This window comes from Capsicum annuum, chromosome 1 (assembly GCF_002878395.1).
Source record: "Capsicum annuum cultivar UCD-10X-F1 chromosome 1, UCD10Xv1.1, whole genome shotgun sequence".
Classification (NCBI taxonomy): Eukaryota; Viridiplantae; Streptophyta; class Magnoliopsida; order Solanales; family Solanaceae; genus Capsicum; species Capsicum annuum.
The window spans coordinates 131823096-131838828 of record NC_061111.1 but is presented as its reverse complement, the minus strand read 5'-3'; positions in this window follow the sequence as shown (position 1 = coordinate 131838828).

Genomic DNA, 15733 nt, shown 5'->3' with positions numbered 1-15733 from the left:
GGATAGTACTTGCAAGTAGATCGTATGATGATACCATCACTAAATAGCCTTGGTTAATAAATAGTAAATATATTGATTGGTTGCTTGGTAGTGGTTTTAATTATGTAATAATGGCGGGATGTATAGTAAAGCTATCGAAGGTTGAGGTTCCGAGAGAACTAAAATTGGAAACTCATATTTACCAATGTGAGTTTTGGTCTTGGTGACCGTATGAATGATGTAACACTTTATGTTAGGGGATGTACAAGTCATCCCAGGGTTACTTCCCTAGTCATGCAACTACACGCATTGGGGCCCTTTCCGCAGGGGAAGCTAAACTCATATAGCCCGTGGGTGGTTTAGGACAGCAAAGCTACACAACCCAAGTAAAGGTTTTAAAGGCATATTAAACCCAATTTCCTTGTCTGGCGTAGTTATATATATATATATATATAAATATATATATATGGTTTTATTCATTATAGATGGTTTTACTTGGTTTTATAAATGGAATTATTCTATTCTTATCCTGAGTACATGCTAGTGTTCACCCATTAACCCATCTTTGGGCGGCTATATACCTACGCTATACAGGGACCAGCCATTCTACTTCTCCTTCTTAGTGATCGAATTAAGGGAAAGTTGATGGTGGATTGAATTGGTGGGGTTCCAGAGTTTAAAAGAAATCTATTTCATGTCATGGGTTACTTTAAATATCTCTTTTCTTTCGTAGACTTTTGTTTTTGGCTATGGTCGGGGGCATGTCCCAACTAGGTACTCTTTTGTTGGTCCAGAGGCTTTGTATGGACAACTGTGGACTTGGGTATGGTATGTATTAGTTATTTTACATATAAATACATACATATATTGGCTTATTATTTCTGCATTGGTTTGAGTTGGTTATTGTGTGGTTGGACTTGGTTGGGTTAGTCTGGAGTATAGACTTATCCTAAAGTCACCAGATGTGTGGATACGCTATCTTGTTATAGGTTCGGACTTCAGCCGAATCAAGGTATATATTTAGTGGTAGGGTTGGTTAATGGGGGAAATTCTCAGTCCTAGTTGGGATTTGGATTTCCCATTACATAAGGCCTTATTTTGAGTCATTTCAAGTTGGTATCACAGATTTAGGTTTCGGTTTCTTGGGTGTCCATAAATTCGTATCGAGTAGAGTCTTGCTTATAGGTATATCGTGCACTACTTTTATTATCAGGAGGCTATGAGGCATTTAGGAATGTTTCACTTTCTTGGTGTTCTATGTTTGGGCTGGAGTCTAAGGTCTTGAACTCTTCTCTGAATCTTCCTTGGTTCGTTCTTTGAATTAGGTCTTCTCAATGATCTAAAGTTCATGGAAAATCGACTGTCCCACTCAAGGACAACATGGATGGATCTAGTCCAACTCATGAGGCACAAACCCGATCAAGGGTAACATCTTTTAGTTTTCCCAGTAGAGCCCAATTTGCATCATCCTATCCTTTTTGTAGAGTTTATGGTTAGTTTTACTATGGTTATTGCAAGGAAGGGAGGAATCAGTGTTTTAGTTATGGTCAATTGGGTCACATACAATGGGATTGTCCCATAACTTTTTCCCCTTGGGCAAATAGGGTATCGGTTGCCACTTCCCTAGCTCTTGCACCAATGTGGTGCTACTTTGGGTTTTGGCTCTGGTCGGGATTGTCTTAAGCCTCTTACTATCCTTAAGAGTTTGGGGCATCTTCTGATGACGACATGGGTATTTCAGAAATTCCTTTCTTTATGGTGTGAGGGGTTTACTTATTTTGGAGTCCCCTCTCTATTATGGCCCTATTTATGGTTGTGTATTATGGATGTGGTCCTAAGGTTATTTTGAACTTTTCTTTTCCTATTTCTACATCAGTGGGTAGCTCTACTATTTTTAAAAAAGTATATGGGCGTGTGTGGTATCTGTTAATAATAATAGGGTCTTGGTAGTTTTATCTGACTCGAATGCGGTAGATTTTCTTGTCATTCGAGAATGGATTGGTTTCACTCGTGCTATGCCTCATTAGGTTGTTGAATCCATAGAGGTTGTCTTTCGGCTCCCTGGTAAGTCGGTTAAAGAATAAGAGAATGGTTTCATTTGGGTCCCTAGTTTTTAAGGGAAAGGTTATAAGATCAAACTTAAAGATTGGTCTCCAAAGGGGCGTTTCTATTATTTGGTTCAGGTTAAAGATCTAACTCAAAAGGACTTTCCTTATATTTAGTTTCAGTGGTGGATGAACTTCTTGGGGTCCTTTCCGACGACCCTTATGGTGTATTTCTAATGGGGAGGTTGGTTGGAGATTGGTTTTATAATGGACATTTGCCCAAATTTCTATTCCTTCTTTATAGAATAGTTTTAGTGGAGAAAAAGGTACTTAAGTATAAATTAAGGTATCTCTTAGATGAAGGTCTCATCAGTCTTAATGTTCCTTTGTGGTGTATTTTCATACTTTCATGCATATGGAGAATGGTTTTCCCTAGGAATAGATAAGTTATTGGTGGGTGACTATGGAATTGGGAGTGTCCTCCTTGTGGGGTGGACCATGCTTTACCATACTTGACCATGCTTATGTATATTCCATTTTATATCAGGTATTTTGGTAGTATTAAATGGTGGTTGGTAGAATCTAGGCTTGAACCTAGATGCTTGATCTTTATAAAGGGAGCATGTTGTCTCAAAGAGAGCAAAGAGAGAGTTACGGGGGTAAATTTGCATGTTAGATGAGTTTGATGACTTGAGGAATAAAATAGTGGTGAAGTTGTGACTTGTAGAACAATTATTCAGGATGAACGAATGGGGGTTAAGTCATTAGATGGGATAGATCATGGAACTTGCAAGAGTCTTTGTCCCTATACTTGTACTTTATTATTGGGATAAAATTTATTATTAAATTCATGATTTCAAAAGTGGGTTTTGGAACAATTGAGGTTTTTGACATGATCACTCATTTTAATTGATTTTCAATGGATTACGATGCATTATCCATGCTTTATTAAATGTTTTTTAACATTGTGGAATGCATGGGAATGTTAAATAGATTTGGGGTACTATGGATTCACCAATAACTTGGTTTTGGTCTTGGAAATTACATTTCCTTAAACTCTTTGTGAAATTTCCTTTAAATATAATTTTGTCATATGATTTGACTATTCTTAAATCTTTGCATTGCATAAATGATTAAAGGAACATAAATTGGTTTTGCTTGGATTCAAATGATTTTTAAAAAGGCCTTGGTTGCCTTGTTTTGATTTTTTTGGAAACCTTGGAGTAAATTTTGTCAAATGGTTTTTGCATATCTATGTTGGGCTCTAGGTAGAATTGGGATGACTAAGGTTTTCTGTATAGGATGACCAAGCGTCCGTAGTGCACATCTTCAGTGACACCATTGGTGCAGAGCATTGTGCTTGTAGGTAAAATGTGATGAATGTTGGTGGTTAAACTAGAATTCTTGTTTAGTAGTGGACTTCAAGGGAGCATCGAGTTGCATACTGTAATGATTCTTTTCTGACTCAGTTAAGATAGTACTCTACTAGTGTTTCGTGCATTCTTATAGAATTTATGACTAAGGTTCACATTTTACATTCGCCTTGTTCCCTAGATATGAGTCTTGACCTTGTGTTAATTTACTCATGGTATGTGTGGTTGTGTTTCTTTTGGTACCCAGCCTAAGAACTCATTTTGTGGTATGGTTTGGTTGGGATGTTTCTTCAATATGGTCTAGGTGATTATTGTGAAGTACTTCGTGCCAATAATATCGTGACTTATCTTTGGGATCTTGCCTTGGGAGGCATGGATAACTCTTTTGATTCGGTTTCTTAAATGACTCTTCTTATGATAGGATAGTAGTAGTTTGTGAAGTATGGTGATATGTTGAGATGGGGAATGTAGAAGCCCCTAAGTGGGCGAGGGTCTAGGATGACTACTAGAGTTAATTTTTTGGAAGGTAAAGTAAGATTATTATCAGGAGAAATGGTTAAGGAAGGAATAGGTGGTGGAAAATCCTTGTGGAAATTATAGAGAGTGCTAGATCTTATGATGGATAGATCATACCGCAAGTATATAAGCAGTAGTCTTACGTGTTGTGATTGGTAGATATACCAATAAGTTGTGTTGGGTACCTGAGAGGTCTGGTAAGGCATGGTTTTATGAATTATTTTCATGGCTTAGTAGTTGTATCAGTTTGGGTGTTCAGCTATTGGTTGGAGTTTTTTGGTTATAGTAGTTGGACATAGTTTGCCCATGTCTTTTACTTATAGTTTTCTTGTTATAATAGTGATGAAAAGAAGTAGTATTTTGAGATAGATGTAAGGAGTAGACACTGGTGGCTTAAGTTAACTACTTTAGCTTGGCTAGGCTTAAACACGGAAGTGGTGATGTATAGTTAGACTCAAGCTCTCATAGTGATGTGTCTCGGTAAATTCTAAATTGAATTGGACGTGCTCTGTAGCATGAGTCTATTCATCCGGTAATCTATGTGTTATGTGGAGGTAAGGCATGGATGGTCCTTGGTTGGTTGGTTCCTTTGGGTGGTATTAGTATCTCTAATTCGTTGTTTTTTAAGAGAGTCCCGAGAGGGATCATGGAATGGTATGTTCACCTGATGTGTACAAAAGGTGTGGCTCCAGTAAAGGTTCCATGGTGGAACTAAAAGTCTGAGAAATTAATTTAGAATGCAAAAGGGGTCTTGTAATCCAATTATCCGTGTTGGTTATTGGTTTTGAAAACTCATGCGTAGGGTATGTGTTCTTTATGACATCTTGGTTTCTAACTTGGTTAAAGGTGTGGAATGGTTCCTCTTGAATTTTCATTTACGGAATGGGGGTGTTAGGGTGTAAATTGTATTTGGGATATGTGATGATCTTCTCATCTTTTTTTACGTCCTTGACTTTTATTTTTGGTTGAGGAAAAGTATGTTGGGAGTTAATGAGTTATCTCTTGCTTATCCCTTACCCTTACCCATTATTAGAGGACGAATGATCCTAGTGGGGCAGACTGAAACACCTAAGGAATAGGACCCTTGCAAAATTTCCTTGGTTTTGGACATTTGGACTTGGTACGACTCAAAGGTACCAATCTTACCCTTGGATACAAGTTAAGGGGATTCTTGGTGGTTCACTCATACACTAGGAAGTATATTTGGTATAGATACTGGCCAAGATATGACTCATCTTGGTACGAATCATATAGGAACATAAAAGTGGTGTAAGGCAAGTCGTATGGTGCTTGATTCGATTGTCTTGTAGCATAAGCCCAAGGTATTATTGGTGGGTCAGTTTGGTATACCACTCTTACCCTTAGGTACGAGTAGGGAGGTGTGAGTCGTATATAAACCAGTAGGTAGGGTCTTGGCAAGGACTTGGGTACTAGTTGGGGTACCACTCGTACCCTAGGATACGGATGGTATAGGTGAGTCATACCACTAAACGTGGTTTGTTTTAATTATAAGTCAAGGCTAGTCCAGACATTTCCTACTTCAAAATCCTTATGTCATCATGTTATATAACCCTTAGTGGTATTCCATAACACTTACTAAAGGATGCAAACACCTCAAATACTCTCTCAAACTCACTCTTGAAGATTGGAGGCTAAGGTTTCTTCATATCTTCTTAAAAGGGTTCAAAGGTCAAGATTTCTTCCGTGAATCTTCATGTATAAGGCCTGTACTCCTTCCCTCATTGTTAGTTCAAACTAAAGGCATGTGTATTGTGTTTTTAAACATTGATTTATGAATCATGAACGGTGTTTTTTGAAATATATGTTCAGGGTCTTGATGCATATGGTTTTGTATTGGTTTAAACTATGTTTTTACATGTTTTGGGTAATTGTTAGCATCTGTTGTTATTTGTTGGTTATGGTTTAACAAAAAAGTCTTGAGTAACCTTAATTATGGTGGTTTATGCATTGGTTTTGGTCTTGGTAAAGCTATGCCCTCAATTTGTTTGATAAAATGCCCCAAAGAAATGTTTTCACATATTGTTGAACTTTCATTAGAACTCTTGCATGGTTTGGTTTGTTACTGACATGACCCGGCCCCCGAGCGATGTCATAATGGGCTTCTCCAGTCCGACTGGGACCGAAGACAACCCTCGTTACCCAACCCAACCTATAGTCGCCTGCCTTGAGTTGGCTGATTTTCGAACATATAACAAGATAGCGTTACTGTTCATATCAAGACTTTGGGATAGGATCAGAACTATGACCGACCCAATCCAGTCCAACCATCCCATACCTACCATCCAAGCAAACCAAACCAAAACAATTACCAAAAAAAGGCCATGAACCAGACCATTACCAAATAATTTCCAAACATAAAATAATTTAATCCCAAAATGAAAAATGATGGAACAGTGAGAAATTATGTTCGATGATGCCATCCTCCCAGCTTATTCCAATGCCAAGGCTGACACTAATACCAATCCCGCCCATTCCAACCCATATATGTACCATAGAGCCTCTAACCGAAAGAGTAACAAAATTTGATTGGGAATGCCCCCAACCATAGCAAAAACCATAGTCCAAAAATAAATGAAAATGTCCATGATATGAAATGGAGCCTTCCGAAAATATGGATTCTCACCACTTCAATCCAAATAGGTTTCCCGAGTCATTAACTATATATGAGGAGAAGAATGGCCGGTTCCTGCATAGCATTGGTATACAACCGCCAGTAGATGGGTTAGCGAGTGACCGCAAGTATGGTCTCTTGATGTGGATAAAATAATGCCATTTTTAAAACCAAGTAAATCATCCATAATGCACAAAACGATACATATATATAACCAAGTCGGGAAAGGTAACCGTGTTTAGCATGCATTTAAAACCATTACCTGGACTGTTTAGCTTTATCGTCCTAAACCACCAATGGGCTATATAGGTTCATCTCCCCCTGCTGAAAGGTCCCTAATGCGTGTAGCCGCACGACCAGAGAAGTATCCTATTGGGATTATTAGTACATCTGTAATGACCCAAGTCCGCACCCCGGACGTCACATGGTGCTTACAACCCTGAAGGACCACAAGCTAACCCATGACTAGTACATGCTGTGAACACGAAATAATAATACTGATATAATGCAGAAATTGGTTGAAATGCCATAAGGTTCATAATTTAAAATACTGATAAATATAGCAGCTGATAATAACATCTAAAAACTGAATATTGTCTGAACAAGTCTAGTCTGAAAAGGCTCTATCCAAACAGTCTGAATGTGGAGTTGATGGGACAAGCCCCAAACTAACTCTGACTAATAAAATACTAGATCTACTGTAATACTGAAATAAACATTATCCTCGATGGACGAGGACTCACTATTGAATCTGTTACTGCTAACTGAGTCTAGCTATACACAGTTAGGAGCCTGAGCCTTCGAACCTATGATATGATACATCATAGTGCAAGGAAAGAGTATGTGTCAGTACTTTAAATGTACTGGTAGGTTAAGTGAGATAGGCTGATATACGTGGTTTCATTTACATGAGATGATAACTATTTGAATAATATGAATATAACTGAATGAGAGTCTATGGATAACTGAGATTGTTGTAATTATTGAGTATGCTATACTGTGCATAGACATACATATACGATAGTTGAGATCATACTAAAACTGAATACTAAGTTCTGATAACTTAGTGACTGATATTTGAGATCATTGACAACTGTATTACTGATAACTGGGTGACTGTTTCTGGAAATATTGATTTTATAGAACTGAACTGAGTTCTATATTTAGTTATGGGACTGAATACTGAATACAGAGTACTGAATACTTAAAATGTAACTATGGGAGTGTTCATCTTACCGATATTCCCGGATTATGAACTGAGTTGGGGTCCAACCTGTCACCCTAGTTTGAAGGGTGTTAGCACCCTGCCAAGGGATACTAAAAATGTTGGGCCAATCCTAATATGGAAGGAAGACTCATGAATTATATATATATATATATATATATATATATATATATATAGTTATGTCAATCCTATTCTTGCATGAAGATGTCATACCCTACGCTAGCTATGTAGTTTTTTAATGCAGGGACTGCTATTAAGGGTCAAACCTTTTACTGGTAGGAATGCACCTATCCCTCGATTCGCTCAGTGTTGAATCCTACTCCCAACTGAATAGACATTGAACTGATCAATATATTGTACTAGGCTTGACTGAACTGTTACTGATCATATTGACTGATTGAACTGGACTGACTTCACTGAGTTCTATAACTGACTGAGTACTGTTGTTCGTGATGCTACTAATACTATTTTGTAGCTACTATAATTCTAGGTAAACAACTAGATTGTCGGGTATTAAATACCCCCAAGACTCGATAGCACCAATAGTACAACATGGAATAATCTTGAACGCATAACAATAATTGCTTGTTAACAATGCATTCACTTAGACATTTTGTCACACTTAAGAGACATGAAATTGTACATTAATAGGAACACATGCTAACTTATCATGATATCACTATTCAATTCACATAGGCATTCTATCAAACACTTGGGGAGCATACCTAATTCACATGATAATGGTCATCACATAATCATCATGAATACAATACTCAACATGAAATTAGAAGGCTTAACATGATGATCACGTAATTCAACACACATACTATCATGATTTTCATAAAATTTGTAATTAATCATGGATTGAAGTCCCAAACATCAATACGTACATAAACACAATAAAATTCGAACATATAAATCATGAAATCATAAACTTGTAGTTTGAAAAGGGTTCTTGACCTCCAAGGGTGGAAGGAAACCCAAGGATGAACACCTAACATACCTTAGTAATCAAATCGTGAAGATCGTGGATGTGTTCTAGAATCTTGGACTTGAAATTGAATGACCTGGGGTCTTGTTCTTGAGAGAATTGAGATTAATGAATGAACCTTGCCCTTAGGATGGATAAATCTCGTGTTTTAGGGCTGAATAAAGGTGGGGAAATTGACTTAATTAACCCTCTGTACGTAGAATTAAAAGAGCAAAAATTGTGCCTAGTGACTTACAGACCGATGTGCCGCGTCGATGGGGTCGACGGGATGGTCGACGCAATGCGTCGAGATTGCATTGGCTTATTGGAATTTTCCCGCTTGAGCTGTGACAACACTATTGAGGCGATGGACGATGCGACACATTGAGATTGCATCGATCCATTGTTTTGACACCCTAACGTGCCTCAAATAACGTCTGAAAAATCAAAAACTCATCCGAGAAAACCTATTAACATTCCTGATCGTGAATCAATCTAAGAATCCACATTTTAAGGTCATATGGGTCAAAAATAAAGTCATTGAAATATCAAGGCCAAATATGAGACTAAGGGTCAACACTTAGCTGAGATTTTCTAAGTCTGGTTTCATGCTATATAGGACTGAATTAGACTAGGACTTTTACGGGGTCTTACAACATCCCCCAGATAAAGTGTGAAACACACACTCGGTTACCAAGACCAAACCTCATATTAACAAATATGAGTTTCTATTTTTAATTCCCTAGGACCTCCACCTTCCACGGCTTAGCTATGTCTCTCCCTTTAACGCCCAATTAAAACTTTTTTCCAAATAACCAAACCATTATCCAATTATTAACCAAGGCCATTGATATTGGTATCGTCATACTAATCCTTACTTAAAAGTACTATCCATAGCCAACCTTTTATGGGTTTAAGAGGACTTTCAAGTGCCCTTCAAATTAGTCTATTAAACCTCTTGGGGGATTCCATGTACCCCACAAGCAAAACCATTTAACCATTGACCATTCAAAACTATTTAAACTATGATTAATTCTTTTACCAAGTTTGAAAACAAGTTATAGTTTCATTAGAAGTGAACAATGCAATGAGCATATCTTTGTAAGCATTTTATCATACATATTGGGGGTATAATACACTCAAAACCAATAACAATTACCATAAACCATTCACATACAATCCAGTTATCCAAAACCACCATTGATGCATATAAAAGCAAAATTAAACAATAGATAACTATAACCAACCATTTTTAACAATAACTCCCAATTCATATTTGAAAACAAAACTCATTCAATCATAAAACCATGAAAACATCATGTAAAACATTATTTTGTTAGAATTAAAAATGAGGGAAGAGATACATGCCTTACTTGAGAAGTAGACAAAAAGAAATCACCAGCACAAGGCACGAACTAAGCCTTTAGATTGAAATCCTAGCTTTCTTTCTCAAATGCTCTTGAGAAAATTTCAGAGTGTTTAGGAAGAGTTTCTAAGTGTTAATGAATAGAATATTAGGGTAAAATAACCTTCCAAGTGCCCTATATGTCGTGGGACCTGATTAGGATAAGTGGGGAAATGTCCAGATTACCCTTAGTTAAATCCCTTACAAATCCCGTCACAAGGGTACGACTGACCATCACGAGTCATATCCTTTGAAACGAGTGGTACCCACTACTTGTATCCCAACCTAAACCCTTAGAACACCATTTTCCAGTATACTACTTATCTTTCCCAAGCCGTATCCAAGAGTACGATCCGTAACCTCAACCCGTATACCTGGAAAGTTAGAATCTCTTGAGGTTTGAATACCATTCCTATATGAGTCTTGGGTATGACCTATATCCTGACTTACGACTTTAGATGAGCCACCACACTCAGATCCAACCTAATTAACCCATTTTTAAATTAAGGTAAGGAACCAAAATATCCATACACACAAATACGGCTTATACGCCTAAGTCATATCCATTCAAGTAACCAAAATCTATCCCACCAACCAACACTGGTCAACATACGACTGACCAATACAAATCATACCCAAGTGTATGGCTTATTTCCCCTAGTCGTATCCTATCTAGAGACTAAAAATTGAGGAAATTTTCTAAGGTTCAGAAACTAGGGTGTTTCAGTCTTCCCTACTAGGAACATTCATCCCCAAATGACGGAGCAGGTAGCACAAACACTACTTACACCCCCTTAGATGTCTCGACTCTTACCCTAAATATAGATGCAAGGAAATTAAGTAGAGTCATTTGCGTTATCAAATTATACATCAAGGAAACATACCTTCCACATGAATATCTGAAGTCGAGAACAAATGCGAATATTTGGACTTCATGTCCTCCTCCGCTTCCCTTGTAGCTTCTTCAGCCTTATGATTCCACCATAGAATCTTAACCAAAGACACATCCTTGGCCCGTAAATGACAAACCATTTGTTCCAATATCTCCACCGGAACCTCTTCATAAGACATAGAGTCTGTGATACCCAAACTATCCAAAGAAATAACTAATGAAGAATCACCAAGACACTTCCTTATCGTGAAAACGTAAAAGAATGGATGAATGGAGTTCAAACTAGAAGGCAACTCTAATTCATAATCGATATTGCCAACCATCTACAAAATCTCATACAGTTCAATATACTGGGGATTGAGCTTTCCCTTTTTTCCAAACTGCATTACCCCTTCACGGGAGATACCTTGAGGAACACCTTAACCCCAACCTCTAACTCTAAGTCTCTTTGCCTAACATCTTTATAGGAATTTTTCCTACTCTGGGAAGCCTTAATCCTATCACAAATCACCTTTACCTTCTCCATAACCTGATAGACCATGTTTGGATTGAACATATCTGCCTCACCTCACTCAAACCAACCTATAGGATATCTATACCTCCTACCATACAACACTTCTAAAGGGGCTATACCAATACTACAATGATAGCTATTATTATAAGTAAACTCTACAAAAGGTAGATGCTCAACCTAATTGCAACCATAATCAATCACACAAGCACAGAGCATATCTTCCAAAGTCTGAATAGTCCTTTCCACTTGTCCATCCCTTTGCAGATGAAAAGTTGTACTCAAACTTACCTTAGTGCCTAATCCCGTACCCAATCCCTTCTGATAAGATCATCAAAAGTGATATGAAAATTGTATACCTCGATCAGAGATAATCAAAATAGGTATCCCATACAGCTTTACAATATTATGAAGATACAACCTCGTAAAATACTATGGCTAAAGGTTAGTCCGTACCGTCAAGAAATGAGAGGACTTTGTCATCCTATCCATAATTAACCAAATCAAATCATATTGATTCTGAGACCGAGGAAGACCAGAAACAAAATCCATATTAACCACCTCCCATTTCTATTCGGGCAACTCAAACTCTTGATACAATCTATTAGGCCTCATGAGCTCAATTTAACTTATTGACACACCATGCATTTGGCAAAAAAATTAGCCACATTCTTTCTCATACCATTCCACCAATACACTTCCTTAAGATCATGATACATCTTTGTAGAACCAGGATGAAAAACATAGAGTGATTAATGCGCCTGAGACAAAATCCTTTTTCGCAATCCATCGACATTAGGAACGTACAACCTCTCTTAGTACCATAAAGTACCATCACCATTGATCTCAAACACCATTACATTTTTCTCTCCGACTTCTCTCTTGATTCTCATCAAAATAGAATCTTGCAATTGCTTCTCCTTAACTTCCGTACCAAGAGATGACCAAACTACTTCCTGAACCATTACACCATCAACCTTAGAGTCTAAGAGATGAACTCTAAGATTAATAAAACAACAAATATCCTTCGCTGATTCCCGCTATTCTTTTACCACATGGGCCAAACTCCCCATGGACAACCTGCTCAGAGCATCAGCAACCATATTATCCTTTCCTAGGTGATAGTGAAGGCTCATGTCATAATTTTTTAGAATCTCCAACCATCTCCCCTTCCTGAGATTTAGCTTCTTTTGAGTGAACACATACTGTAGACTCTTCTGATCCAAAAATATATCCATGTGATTTAATGCAAAAAACACCACCAATAACACAAATTCATGAATAGGATAGTTTCTCTCATGCACTTTCAAGTGCCTGAAAGAATAAGAAATCACCTTCCTATGCTGCATCAAAATACAACCAAGACTACCCGAGATACATCATAATAAAACACAAATCCATCACTGCCTTATGTCAAAGCCAAAATAGGAGCGAAAGTAAGCTTATCCTTAAGCTTCTCAAAACTACCTTCACAACCATCCGGCCAAGAAAACTTCACCTTTTTATGAGTCAATTTAGTCAACGGAGTAGATATAGAAGAAAATCCCTCCAAGAATCGCCTATAATACCCAGCCAAACCCAAAAAGCTCCAAAATGTCGGATAGAGTTGTGGGTCTAGGCCACCTCTTCACCACCGCTACCTTTTAAGGATCCACTATAATCCCCTTGCTAGAAAGAATATAACTAAGATAAGTCACAGCGTCCAACCAAAACTCACACTTAGAGAACTTGACATACAATTATTGTTCCTTTAAGGTCTGGAACACCACACGGAGGTGATTATCATGATTAACCCCACTCTTTGAATAAACCAAGATATCATTAATAAACACAATAACTAAGAGATCCAAATACTGGCTGAACACTCTGCTTATTAGATCCATAAATGCTTTTGGAGCTTTAGTCAACCCAAATGACATCACCAAAAACTCATAATGCCCATACCGAGTACAAAATTCATTTAAGAGATATCCACCACCATAATATTTAGCTGATGATACCCAGATCAAAGATTTATCTTTGAAAAAAATATGGCTACTTGCAATCGGTCAAATAAATTATCAATCCTTGGAAGAGGATACTTCTTCTTGATTATTACCTTATTCAACTATCGATAGTCAATGCACATTCAAAGGGAACTATTCTTCTTACAGAAAACATAGCACTGGTGCACCCATAGAGACATGCTAGAATGAATAAACCCTTTATCTAGAAGATCCTTAAGTTTCTCGTGGAGTTCTCTCAACTTAGCCGGAGCCATTCTATATAGAGGAATAGATATTGGATGAATGTCCAAAATCAAGTCAATACAAAACTCTCTTTCCCTATCTAAAGGATCACCAGGAAAATCATCCAAAAAGACCTCAGGAAACTTACTCACTACTAAAATCGAATAAAAAGAAGAACCTTTCAAGTTTGAAGCTTTAACCCAGAATAAGTGATAAATACAACCTTTAGAGATTAACCTCTAAGCTATAAGATAAGAAATAAACCTTTCCCTAGGAGAAAGAGAACCTCCCTCCCACTCAATAACTGGTTTACCAAGAAACCTAAAGATGAACTTATGAGTACGATAATCCAAAATTGCATTGAAAGAATACAACCAATCCATACCCAAAATAACATCAAAAACCACCATTTCCAATTCAAAGAGATCCACCAAGGTCTGCTTACTACCAACAGCTACTACCCCTTCTATACACTCTCTTAGCAATAACTGAGTTACCTACTGGGGTAAAAATAGAAAAAGAATCAAAAAAAATCTCAAGAACAAAATTAATACACAGAGCCACATATAAGGTCACATAGGAAAGAGTAGACCCCAAATCAAGAACTAATCCACATTATGAGAGAAGATCTATAACATGCCTGTAATAACATCAGGCGATGCCTCAGATTTTTCTTAAGGCGCCAAAGCATAAAACCTGTTCCGATCAGCACTAGAACCAGGAGCAGTAACAAAAATAGATGTGGTACCATCGATTGTAAGAGTAGATGATGAAGATACCAAAATCTTATTTTCTCCCATAGCAACCTTATTGACCGAACAATCCCAAAGCTAATGGCCTACTAGGCCATACCTGGAAGACTTGTCCCTTTTTTTCTTAAATAACACTGATGAGGACAACTATAAAACTGATAAAAAGGGCATAAAAAAATTAGACCAACCTCTTCTTGCCTAAGATTGGGCACCCTTTGCTCAGAAATTATCACCACCCTGACACTTATCACCGACTACTTTGGATAAAGAGAACTAACAGTAGAGAAGGGACCAAAAATCCCCCACTTCTTTTTTTTCCATTTACCTCCATCCTGACTACCTTGTAACTGAGCACCTCTTTGGTCAGGAAACCTACTCCTCTTACCTTGCCTACTTCTAAACTCCATTGACCTTCTCTTCTCATCCTCTACTTATTGTATATAAACAATCAACCTAGAAATGTTCGTATCTTTAATGAACAAAATAGTCTTATTTTCTAAGACAAAAGCTAGATTCAATCCAGAAGAAAACTTTCTCATTCTTACCTTTATATCATCCACCAAATCAGGAGCATACCTTGACAACTGATGAAACTTTAAGGCATATTCCTTGACAGATATTCTCCCCTTCTTAAGATTCATAAACTCCTTCATCTTTGCTTCCCTCAGCTCCTCAGGAAAGAAATAATCCAAGAAGACATTAGAAAAGGTCTCTTATAAAGTCATCTCCTCAACATCTCTATTTACCTCATCCCATTCCTTGTACCACTAAAATGCAACATCTTTGAGAGTTCACACCTTAAATATTAGTATTCTGCATTGCCCAAAATATATTCAGCATCTTATCCAAGAAAGTCGGAGGATCCTCTTCCGTCTTTACATAAGTAAAAGTAGAAGGATTCAGTTTTGTAAATTAACCAACCCTTGTGGCCTCAGTAGACAAACCACCAGGAGTATCCTTCTTAGACTAAGCAGCAACCAATGTAGTAATAACATGAATAGACCTATGATATTTTGTATTAGTCACCTAACCTTGAGAAGAACTTCTAACAACCAAAGGAACTCTAAAAATATTGGGAACAGGATCACAAAATTGAAGATAAACTCTAGACGTAGGACATATACCATCAACATTATCTCCAGATGGGATTGAAGAGTTTCCTTGTGTTCCAAATCTAGGAGGCATGATCTAAAAAGTGAACATCC